Source organism: Hydra vulgaris, chromosome 11 (genome assembly GCF_038396675.1).
Source record: "Hydra vulgaris chromosome 11, alternate assembly HydraT2T_AEP".
Classification (NCBI taxonomy): Eukaryota; Metazoa; Cnidaria; class Hydrozoa; order Anthoathecata; family Hydridae; genus Hydra; species Hydra vulgaris.
In genome coordinates, this window is record NC_088930.1 from 42536496 (window position 1) to 42548435 (window position 11940).

An 11940-nucleotide genomic window follows, 5' to 3' on the forward strand; every position below is an offset into this window, starting at 1 on the left:
AATAAAAATGAATTTCTCAAAGAAAAAATACTAAAAATTGTAGTTGCGAGCAAAAACTTAACTGCCCTATGAATGGCAAATGCTTATCAAAAAATATAATTTACAAATGCATTGTTTCCTCGCAAAACAACCCTGATAAACAATATATTGGCTTAACCGAGGGCAAATTGAAAAAACGTTATGCCAACCACAAACAATCCTTTAAACATAAAAATACTCAAAAGAGGTTATGCAGTCTAAATATATTTGGCAACTAAAAGAAAAAAATATTAATTTTAAATTAAACTGGTCTATCCTAAAAACTGCGCCTGCCTATAGTAACATTTCCAAAAAATGTATACTATGTTTACAAGAAAAATTTGAATATATATATATATATATATATATATATATATATATATATATATATATATATATATATATATATATATATATATATATATATATATATATGTAGCTTGTAAAAACTATACACCATTAATTTCTTTTTCTTTTTTTTTTTCCTTTTTTTATTGCCTTACATTACTGATGGATGTTCTTGAGTATATTTTATCATCAATTAATTATATATTTTTCAGTATCCAATTTATTTTATTATTTATTTAGCTTCTATTTGTTATTGAAATGTCATTTAGTGTTATAAAGAGTTATAATGCGCCATCATATAGATATAATTCCTAAATTTTATGTCGATTTTTCACTACAATTTCCCTTTGAGTATAAAACGACTAAGTTACTGCTTTTATGTTAAATATCAAATAGCAAAATCATATTTAATAGCAGTGAACATTTGATATTTACTGCCTTGATGTAAAATGTTTGTTCCAAATAAAGCAAAATTTTTTTTTAGTTAATCAGATACTCCAAGAAGACCAAACAGAGAAAAATGATATTATTACAAAGCAACATAAAAGATTTAATTAGGAAATTCATGCCTCCTTTCTTACCAACACCACTTATCTGGCGAGAGCTGCCATTAAATCTTCAGCTCTAAATCTAGAACTCTGTGCTACTGCTGCAGAAGTAATTTTGCATGTATTACATGTTTTTAGTTTGTGACAACAACCCCAATAGTTGTGTGGATAAAATCAGGAAAAAGAAGTGTGAACAAAAAAGAATGCAAATAAAATCGATGCAAAAGATACCGTATAAAAATGGTACATCTATAGAAATATTACTTACTCATACTCCAAAAATGATTTTTTCAATGTTCATTGTTCTGTTTTTTGATTCGGTCAGGAGTCAGCAAAATAATGTAAAAAACTATTATATAAATTCTAAAGTTTTCCCATTTTATAGCTATTATTATAGACAATTGTTCCATATACTTTGGTACGTAACGCTATACAAATGAATAGCGTTTTTCTAAAAGGCGCCAAGTCCATCTTTTACAAAAATTTTTTTTTTTCAACATTTGAATTTTTTATTGAAAAACTTACAAATCTAAACATGCCAGTATCAATAAAAAGTTGTTCATCATAGTTATTTACGATTACAAAGTTATTGATATTCAAAAAATCTTTGCCGGGTAATTAGTTTTTTTTTGTTTTCCTCAAAACAATGAAAATCTGACTTAGCGCCTTTTAGAAAAACGCTCTTTAAATGGCAAAACTAAGAAGAAAGTTAAAAACTATAGACGCGGCCTTAGGCAATACAACATTTATGTAAGTCGAAAAATATTTTGCTCAATGACGTCAGTTTGTGGCGAAAAAAAACTTTTATTCGTTTAGGGATGTACCGGAATTCCGGCCGGATTTTTTTTACTTTTAGATCATTTAACTTCTGACTGGAATTGAAAATCTTTTTAGTTTTTTATTTATAAAATTTATAAATCAAAAAATCATTATCCTACAGAGCAACGAAGAACTATAGGTAAACCTAAGTAAAAAATACAAATGTAATTTTATTTGCGTAAATAGTAGTACTGCAAACACATTTGCAAAAATTACATTTGTATTTTTTACCTCGGTTTACCTATAGTTCTTCATTGCTCTGTAGGATAATGATTTTTTGATTTATTTGCACAGCCTGTGTCACAAGTAATAAAGAAAAGAGTAAAAAAAAAAAAATTAATTTCTGCCAGAAACAAATTGATCTAAAAGACAAAAATTCCGGCCGGAATTCTAGTACATCCCTATTCAAGTAAGCTTTAGCATTTATTTTACAAACTTTGAATAATTTTAAATATGGTGCATGCAATTGCACAAAAAGATATAAAACTGGTACATGATACCTTTTGAAACAACAAAGCTCTCAAAATTCTCAATTACGTATCGTGGTCCCTATTTATTTAACAAATTAGTTTCCAAAAACGAATCACTATTAAACTTAAACAACGAACACTCTCTAAAAATAAAGCTAAAAACTTCAATAATCAAATTAAACAACTATAAGGAATTTTTTTAAATTTGAATAAAAAAATAAATAAATGTAACTTAACTTTTAATACAAATTGATTAAAAAAATAATATTAATAACAAGGTATATATGTAACACATACATATATACCACGTATGCAACTGATTTTTTGTGAGTATGACACGTCTTAGAAAAAGGTACTTGATGACAAGACTCAAGTCTTCTGCGAGCTTCCTATAACTACAAATAAGTAATTCTTTTTATCAATCTCTCACAAATTTCGTTTTTATCATATTTATACTCTAACATTATTTTGAAGTGTGGTAAATAAACTTATAGTGAAACATCTTAACACTCCTCCAAAAAATCAGCAGATTTATTTTAATTTATTGTATTTTTTATTTTAATATGAATAATATAGAGATATATTTCTCGGATTATTTTTACGTACACGTTATTGTATTGATGCAATTGGTATTTATTTTATTCATGCCTCGGAGTTGTATGCAACTATATTTTTATTTACTTCGTATATTTCGAACTTTATATTTATGATTTATATTTGTATATCTTTACCGCGAATCTGTGATTGGTTACTTGTAAATACTTTGTAGTAGTAAAACAAGCATGTAAAAAAAAAAAAAGAAAAAAAAAGATATATAATATCACGGATAAGAGTTTGTATTTATTTTAGTAGTAATAAATAAATAGTTTTAAAGTAACAACATAGTACTTGATATATTTAGTCTTTATTAGAATATATCCCATAAAAATATATTCTATATATATATATATATATATATATATATATATATATATATATATATATATATATATATATATATATATATATATATATATATATATATATATATATATATATATTATTCTATATATTATTAATAAGAGAAATTTTCCTAAAGAATAAAATAAAAAAATCTTATTTCAAGTTTTTTTTTTAATTTTTTTCGCCACATAGTGACGTCACGATATACGAAAAAGACGCGTCTATCATTTTTGATGGTCTAAGAAGAAGATGATGTAATTTTAACCATCAGAAATTATTAAGAGAGGGGCAAATATGAAAATAAAGTTTGCAATTTTTCACTTGGTGAGATGATCTAACCACTTGGCTTTGCAGACATACTGTTTAATAAAAATTTTAAAACTATTTAATAAATAAAAGAAAGGAAATAAATGCCACAGATCAAATTTAAGGAGATGGTTGCAGCTGTGCAATTTTCAAGTGAAAGTAAATCTATAATACTTAATATATGTTTTAGCATGTTTTAAAATTATCTAAAAACTTTGGCTCAATTTTACGTAAGTTAGATATTTGCATAAATTCTTGTTCATATTTTCTTATAAAAAAACTGCTGCGACTCTTTCTCGCTATTACTTCGGTTGCAATGGCTGCTAAGTGTACCATGTCAAACACGCTAGAATAAGCATTAATGAGTTGCTTAATAATAATATGAAGACGTGTAAATTACGCATTGCAACCATTAACTCAAAACCTTTCAAAAAAAACTTTGGCGATTGTGAAATGAACGTGATGATATAATTATGGAAAGGTTGTTTTAAAAATAGAAAAAATCCGTTTAAATTTGGTTATCGAAAAAATTTATTAACCATTTCGCATGACAAAAATTTATTAATGAGAAATTTTATTATATTTCAATCTTCACACTAGATGGACTAGATAAAATAACAAAAGAAAACTTTTTTAAACTACACCATCTTATGATAATATTTTCAAAGAAATCATGTTTCAATGAAAATATATATAAGATGCATATATAATTGTTATGCATATATAACTATATAATTCTTTTATAGTATGAGAACTATTTCACTTATTGAATGTTATTTAAAAAACTACCTTCAAGACAGCTTTGTTGAAGGTAGTTTTTTGAATAACACAATAAATAACACTCAATAACACATAACAATAAATAAAAAATTTATTACCACCAAAACTAAACGATTTGCTCGCTTTTTGTATAAATATTCTTTAGGAAGAATGAATGACTGTTTGCCCAGGCAATATTACAATAGTTAATATAACTATGTATAAATGAGTATTATAAATTTTTTTAAACAAATTTTACTCAAAAGATGTTTTGTCTTGAACATAATCACCGAAGCTAAAAAAAATTAATATCTTTTTTAGCTTCGGTGTTTTTATTTATCAAAAAATTATATTTCTAATGAAATGTTAGTTGATATCAAAGATTTGGTTGATGGTGATATTGAAGAAGAAAAAGATTATGAAGAAGATCTATACTCTAATTACAGTTTAGATTTTGTTGAACAAATTGCATATGTTGTGACAATCAATACTAAGTTATTATATTCTTACCAAATTAAGAGGTGTAATGAGAATTTTGAAAATACCAGCTAGGAAACAGTTTATTTTGAAACAAAAAAATAACTAATGTATAGAAAAAAAAACTCCAGTTAAATTAGTTAAATACTGGAAGGAATTCCTTTGAGTGAAATGATTCATCAATTTTTAATGTAAACCAAATAAATTAAAAACACCTTATCAAACTAAAACTTGATCCCATTTTATAAAATGATATTTTTGCGCTTTAAGTCTTTGTTGAAATTTCTGTACCAGTTAAAACTGCTGTTACTGAATTCACGGCTGTTTTAAACTGAGCTTTACGGCTTCTTGTTATTTTTTATAAAAACGAAGAAACCTTAATTGTTAATTTTATTTTATTTTATTTCGTTTTTAAAAAAAGGAATACAATGCCGTTTTATATAAATAAAATTTACATGACTGGGGCTAAAAGATTTTACAATTACATTTGTAAAAATTACATTTTTACAAATGTAATTTTTGCAAATGTGTTTGCAGTACTACTATTTACCTTACCACTACGCCCCGACGTGCTTTCATCAGCAAGCGTGTACAATCATTAAAATGTAAACATAAAATTACTTTATACCATATAAAAATAAACACAAATTTTACAAGTATGTTAAGGTCAGTAACTAATTTTTAATCAAAAGAAAATCGTAAAAAAAAAGATAAAAAAAAAAATAATATTAATAATTACACCTAAAAATTAAAAATAAGTTAATTAGAGAATTTAAGGAAAATTTAAATTAAAGACCAGTTAATAAGATAGATGTTAAAAAAGAAAAAAAAAAAAAAAATTAAACAAAAAAAAAAAAAGAAGACGAAAAAAAGAATCTTAAAAAGAATTTATTTCATTAACGTCATTAAGAAGTTTTTGTTTGAGTTTTTTTTTGAATATAGAAAGTGAAGAACAATTTTTCATCTCGTTATTCAATAAAGTATTGCATAAATTAAGACCTCTGATGGCAATAGAAAATTTAGTAACCAAATAGCGCATTTTAGGTTGCTCATAATTATAATTTGAAAATCTTGTAGGGTACTCGTGATTAATTTTATTAAAAAGTGATTAATTTTACTGAAAATTAAATAATATAGGAGTTACTTTATTATAAAATTTGTACATAAATATAAGAATTTGATAAAAGTTCAACTGAAAAACATTAGGTATGTGATGATTTTTAAATAGTTCTTTAGAATGTCTAAAACGACCTGCACCTGAAATAATTCTGACACCGTGTTTTGGTCTACAAAACAATTTTTTAACTTTACTTACATTAGAGCTGCACCATGCAATATTTGCATAGTATAAATAACAATGTATGAGGGAGAAAAAGAGGATTTTTAAACGGTTTTGGTTTAATAATTGCTTTGCTTTGTATAGAATGCCAATATTTTTTGAAATTTATCTTTTAACGTTCTTATGTGTTCTCTCCGTGTCAGGTTTTCGTCAAGTATCACTCCTAAAAACTTTTATGATGACTCTAATTATTGTAGAGTTACCAATATAAAGATCAGGAAGTTTTAATGGAATATTTTCTTTATCGTGAACTCTATGAAAAAAAGTATACTTAGTTTTATTTAAATTTAAGGACAATTTGTTTGCCTTAAACCATTCCGCTAGATTTAAAAGTTCCTTGTTTACTATTTTAAATAAAAAGTTGACATCTCCATTAGAATAAAATAAAGATTAACTTAAACAGACTTTATTGAAGTCTGACAGAAAACCGCAACTTTCACAAAGTTATGAAAAATGTCGTTAAAAGGGGGATTAGCTGTTAAATGAGTACGTTTTTTAAATCTAGAAGTTCTTGTTTTAAAAATTAATTTTACTGAGCTGATTTGCATTATAAAATAAAACCAGATTTTGATTTTGGAATATTTAGTCTTAACATTTAAAGCTGAAGCATTTAATAAACTTAAGAATTTTTTTTCTTTCTGTTCATACAGTTCTAATAGCTCTGCCAACGCTAATAAAATAATCCATGAACAAAATTGAGTTAAAACTTTTGAATTAACCTCGCTTTTGGGAGTAGAACTATTTTATGGCACTTGAATCAATAATCTCTTCTCATAACAAGTGAAGTGTTTGTTTAAATATATAAATAACTAAGTTAAATCTTTTGATAATTTGTTTTTATTCTCATAAAAAACTGTTTAATAATCAGTTGGTTCATTGATAAGTTATTTAAGTAATAAACTATCTTTGTACCAGAGGAACGAAACCGGGGGAGGGGGGGGTCCGGGTGCCATTCCACTTCGAAATCCGTTTCGTCGGCCCTCGGAACACCCAGTTGATACTAGATTGATATTTTATTTTTAACTAGAAGAACAATTGCTTAACTCAAAATTATGAAAATAACGTTTACAAATTCTTAAATTGTTAAACAAAGTTTTTACACCAACTTGATATCTATGAGACTTATATTCCATTCTTTAACCAGAAAGAAGGTATGTAGAGCAGAGGTACTGCAAAGATAGAACTAACTTCTTATGATAATAATCGAATGGACATCTAATATATAAAAAAAGAATCAAATATAATGAAGGACAATACATTTCCTAAATTAATTACACAAACATACAAGATCATACCCAACAAACATACCAGTTGCTTTAATCATAAGTTAAAATAGAAATCTATATTTTGCTAGACTTATTTCTATTCTTTAACCTGAGCGAAGGTATTGCATAGGTATAATTAACTTCTGAAGATAGGAATAGAATGTGCACCTACCTATTATATAAAATCAATATAATAAAAAATAATTAATATCTTAAACAAACATTATACAGACATATTAGAATAAAATTCTCTAATTTAAAAATTAAGAATCTTATATAATTCGTCTGTAGATGTAAAAAGTCTTTTTGTTTTTAATTTTTTTAAACAATTTTGTTTTGTTTTTAATTTTTTAAACAAATAAACTTGATGACCATAAACATGACAAAGACCAACGTTCAGAACAACCAACACACTCTCTCACCTTAGAGGCTTGAAGCTTTCTATCAGCTTTACAGTGAAATTCAAAGTGTTTTAAAACAAGACACAGTGCTTATACTAAATTTTTTTTAACTCAAATCGACATATTTTTACTCAATTAATTGAGTAAAAATGAGTCGAGTAAAAATAATTGAAAGGCTAGGAAATCTTGTTTACCTTACTTTTGTTTACCTAGTAAAATTTGTTGTATCTATGCTTTTTATAGAAAATGAATTTCTCATTTATTATCACTAATTTAATTATGTTTAATATATGTTCCCAATTTTATTCTGAAATGACAGTTAGGTTTTGAACTATTATGACAATTTTGCCGACTAAAAAAAAAAAAGAAGTCCTCAATTTTCGAAATTTGCCGCCTGCCTAGTTAAGATTTGCCGACTAACTGTCTAAATTTGCCGATTAATTTGTCGAAAGGGTCTAAGCTAATTAAACAAACCCCCTCTACAGACCCCTTTATCCCTCCCTTACCCCTTATATATATATGGCGAATCCATTGTTGTCGATCACAGCCTTGCATCTCCGAGGCATAGATTCGATCAGGTGATCAATGAAACTTTGTGGAATCGCTGCCCAGGTCTTTTGGATTTGTTCAAACAGTTGATCCTTATTACGAACACCTTCACGATTAATTCTGCGGTTGACGATCTCCACAGGTTCTCGATAGGGTTGAGATCCGGAGATTGAGGAGATTGAGATTCCATCACCGATAGGTGGTTGTCTTGAAAACACTGCTTGACTACTTTTGCAGTGTGTTTCGGATCGTTGTCTTGCTGAAAAACCCATTTTATTGGCATATTCCATTCAGCATGAGGTAACATAACATCTTTCAGGATATTTTTGTACATAAAACGGTCCATTATTCCATCGTTTCGATGTATCGGACCTAGACCGTTAGCAGAAAAACACCCCCAGACCATTACATTGCCTCCACCATGCTTCACGGTCTTATGGCAGTAACGTAAATTGAGGCGTTTTCCGGCCGGTCGACGTACACGGCAAATGCCATCGCTCCCAATGATGTTGAACTTCGATTCATCACTGAACAAGACAGTTCGCCATTTTTGCACATTCCAGTCAATATGAGATGTAGCAAACAGTAGTCTTTTCTTCTGGTTTTTTAGTGAAATCAGCGTTTTTTTTGCAGGGCGTCGAGAAAACAATCCGGCTTCAACAGCACATCGTCTGATTGTTCGGTCCGATACAGGCAGCTCTAATTGCTTTTGTATTTCGACTGATGATATCCAGGGGTCTTTCTTGACGGATCTGACGATCATAGAATCCTCTCTAGAAATGGTGGAACGCGGTCTTCCACGTTTGTTATCTGCTGCCAACTTCTCCGAAGAAGGATATTTGGAACATAGTCTTTATACGGTCCATTTTTTCACGCGATATTTATCACAAATACTTTTTTGTAACATTCCACTTACGTAATCGCCAATAATTTTCTTTCTTAGTTCCAATCCAAGACTGTCGGGAGCCATTTTTGCACTTGAAGTCATAAAAATAATAAAAATAAATAATTACGCTTCTCAAGGCTTACCGTGTTACATTTACCACGTGGTGATACAATAATGCTCTGTGGAACACAATGTCTTGGTTGGATGTGGACTGTATTGATGTAATGAAACACTTGTTGTATTTAACTTCTTGATGTTCTTCGATAAAACACTTTGATAAAACTCACTTCGATAAACTGTTGTGATAATACTGACTGATTGACTTTCATATACTGACTGAATTACATGTCGATTTACATGTCTCTTATATAGCAAAATGAACCTGTGTGAACCTGTTCTGGAAGATTCTAGATGCTTCTTTTTGATGCTTCTGGAAGCTTCTGGATGCATCTGGATGCTTCTGAATGTTTCTGGATACTTCTGGATGCTACTGGATGCTTCCAGATGCTTCTTCTGGAAACTTCTGAAAGCTTCTGCATGCTTCTGGAAACTTCTGGATACTTCCTTTAATTATTAAAAAACTTCCGTGACGTTGACACGGACCAGACTTAAGAAAATGAAACAAACCAAAAAAGTTGCACTTGTTTTGTCAATTGCAAAATGGCACTTGTCAACGAAATTCTGCCTGTGTGCTGTCATCTGTCAGCTGATTGCTCATGTCATGGCATGCTATGACTCCAGACTCCTGAACTGTTTGCTGTGGTAGTATAGTTCGTTTCGTTTTTAAGACATGTAAAATTAGTAACACTTTTTAGCATTGTTCGATGTTGGTTGCAAATGTTTTGCCCAATACTGTATATATATATATATATATATATATATATATATATATATATATATATATATATATATATATATATATATATATATATAAATTGCGTAAGTGTATTCTACAAGAGTGCTTAATGTTCTTAAAGAACAGAGCAATAATAAATTAGTAAAAACACTTATCTAATTTTTAGTTTTTTTAACTTTTTGAGCTCTTCCTGATGAACCTACTGATGGTGCACGGTTTGAAAATTTTTGAGGTGAGTCATCAACAAAAACACCAAAAAAAATCCTTTGGAGGGGTGATAATATGGAACCTTGGGATTCTATTGCAAGTGGTTTTCAAATCAACTATTACCGTCCGAAAAAGAAATTTTAATTTTAATATTTTTATAGTAAAAATGCTCATATTATCAAATTTTTTGAAAGGGTTTTATGAAGTAAAAACATTTTTATTAGCTTATATTGATATTTTATTGTAAATATAGAATAAATAACAACGAACTTTCTTAAAAATTCCAACTCTAACAAAAAAATTGCTTTTTCTCCTACAAAACTATTACCCACCATATATCTAATGTTGAATATCAGTTTTATTTTGATTTCTTATTAATCCACAGCATTTTTTTAAGTTCATCATTTTTGTTCTAGTATTCAAACTAAAATTAATAAATTTTTGTTAGAGGATCTAAAAAAATACATTTAAAATGCCCAATTCTGCTAAAACTCATGCTAGATTTCAGTCTCATGCTAGCAAACATCCTGGCTGTTGGTGTGATGCAGACTCTTAAAACCTTGGAAAATGTGGCGCACTGAGAACTTTTGGAAGCATCAGAAAGGCTCACCAAGCTTTTGTTGCTGAAGGAAGTAATGTAAAGGGTTCTAAATGCTTTGGAAATATCATCAACGTGCAATTGCTCAATATTTTAGATAAAACACTCATTCTAAAAGCAATGCCAACAATGGAACTTCACCTATTGATGGGTGTGGTCAACCACCTTTTCAAGAGTCTGAGCAAAGTTTGGCCAGAGTTCAAAGAATGGCCAGAGGTTTTAAACATTTCACTCCAACCCTTTCATGGAGGATATTTTCATGGAAATCATTATCAAAAGCTGTTGAAAAGTATTGATATTCTTCAGCAAAAAGTTGAAGCAGCAGCTGTAAGTGCAGCATTTCTCTATGTTGAAGCATTCAAGCAATTTGATAAGTTAGTTACTGCATGTTTTGGAACCCATCTGGATGAAAATTTTCAAGAATACATTGAGAACTTCAAAGCTGCATACCTTGCTCTTCCAGTCTTAATCACTCCAAAGGTCTACAGTGTATTCTTTCAAGTGGCCCAGTTCATCTCTCTGAGTCATCAAAGTCTTGGAATATACAGTGAACAAGCCACTGAAGCTCTTCATGCAAACTTCAAGCCTCAATGGCAACGATTCAAGAGACATGCACTTCACCCCACATGAACTGCAATTACTTAACTATGTTGTAGACTACAACAGCAAACATGTATAGAAGTCAAAATCAAAACATATAAGAGTGGAAAACGTGATTTTATTAGAATTCAGATGTTTTAGCTATATGATTAAATCCATTATAATATTTAGAGAATCAAATTGTGAAATTATACAGAAATTTATTTTGTTGTCCTTGCTTTTTCAGTTGTTTTATTAGAAAATACACATTTTTGAAAAAAAACAACTCAGAACTGGATGAATTGATAGCTTTTTAGTACTAAAAGATAGTTTTGAAACTTAGCCAGTATTAAGAAAAAAAAAAAAATGCTAATTTCTCTCACGGACGGTAATTGTTGATTTTAAAAACACTTGTTATGATATCCTATGGGTATGTACTACCATCCCTCCAAAGTGTTTTTTCGAATGTTTTCGTTAATGACTCACCCCAAAATTTTCAAACCGTGGGTGAAATATTCTGTTGAAGACAACTAAAAATTAGATAAGTGTTTTTACAAATTTATATATATATAT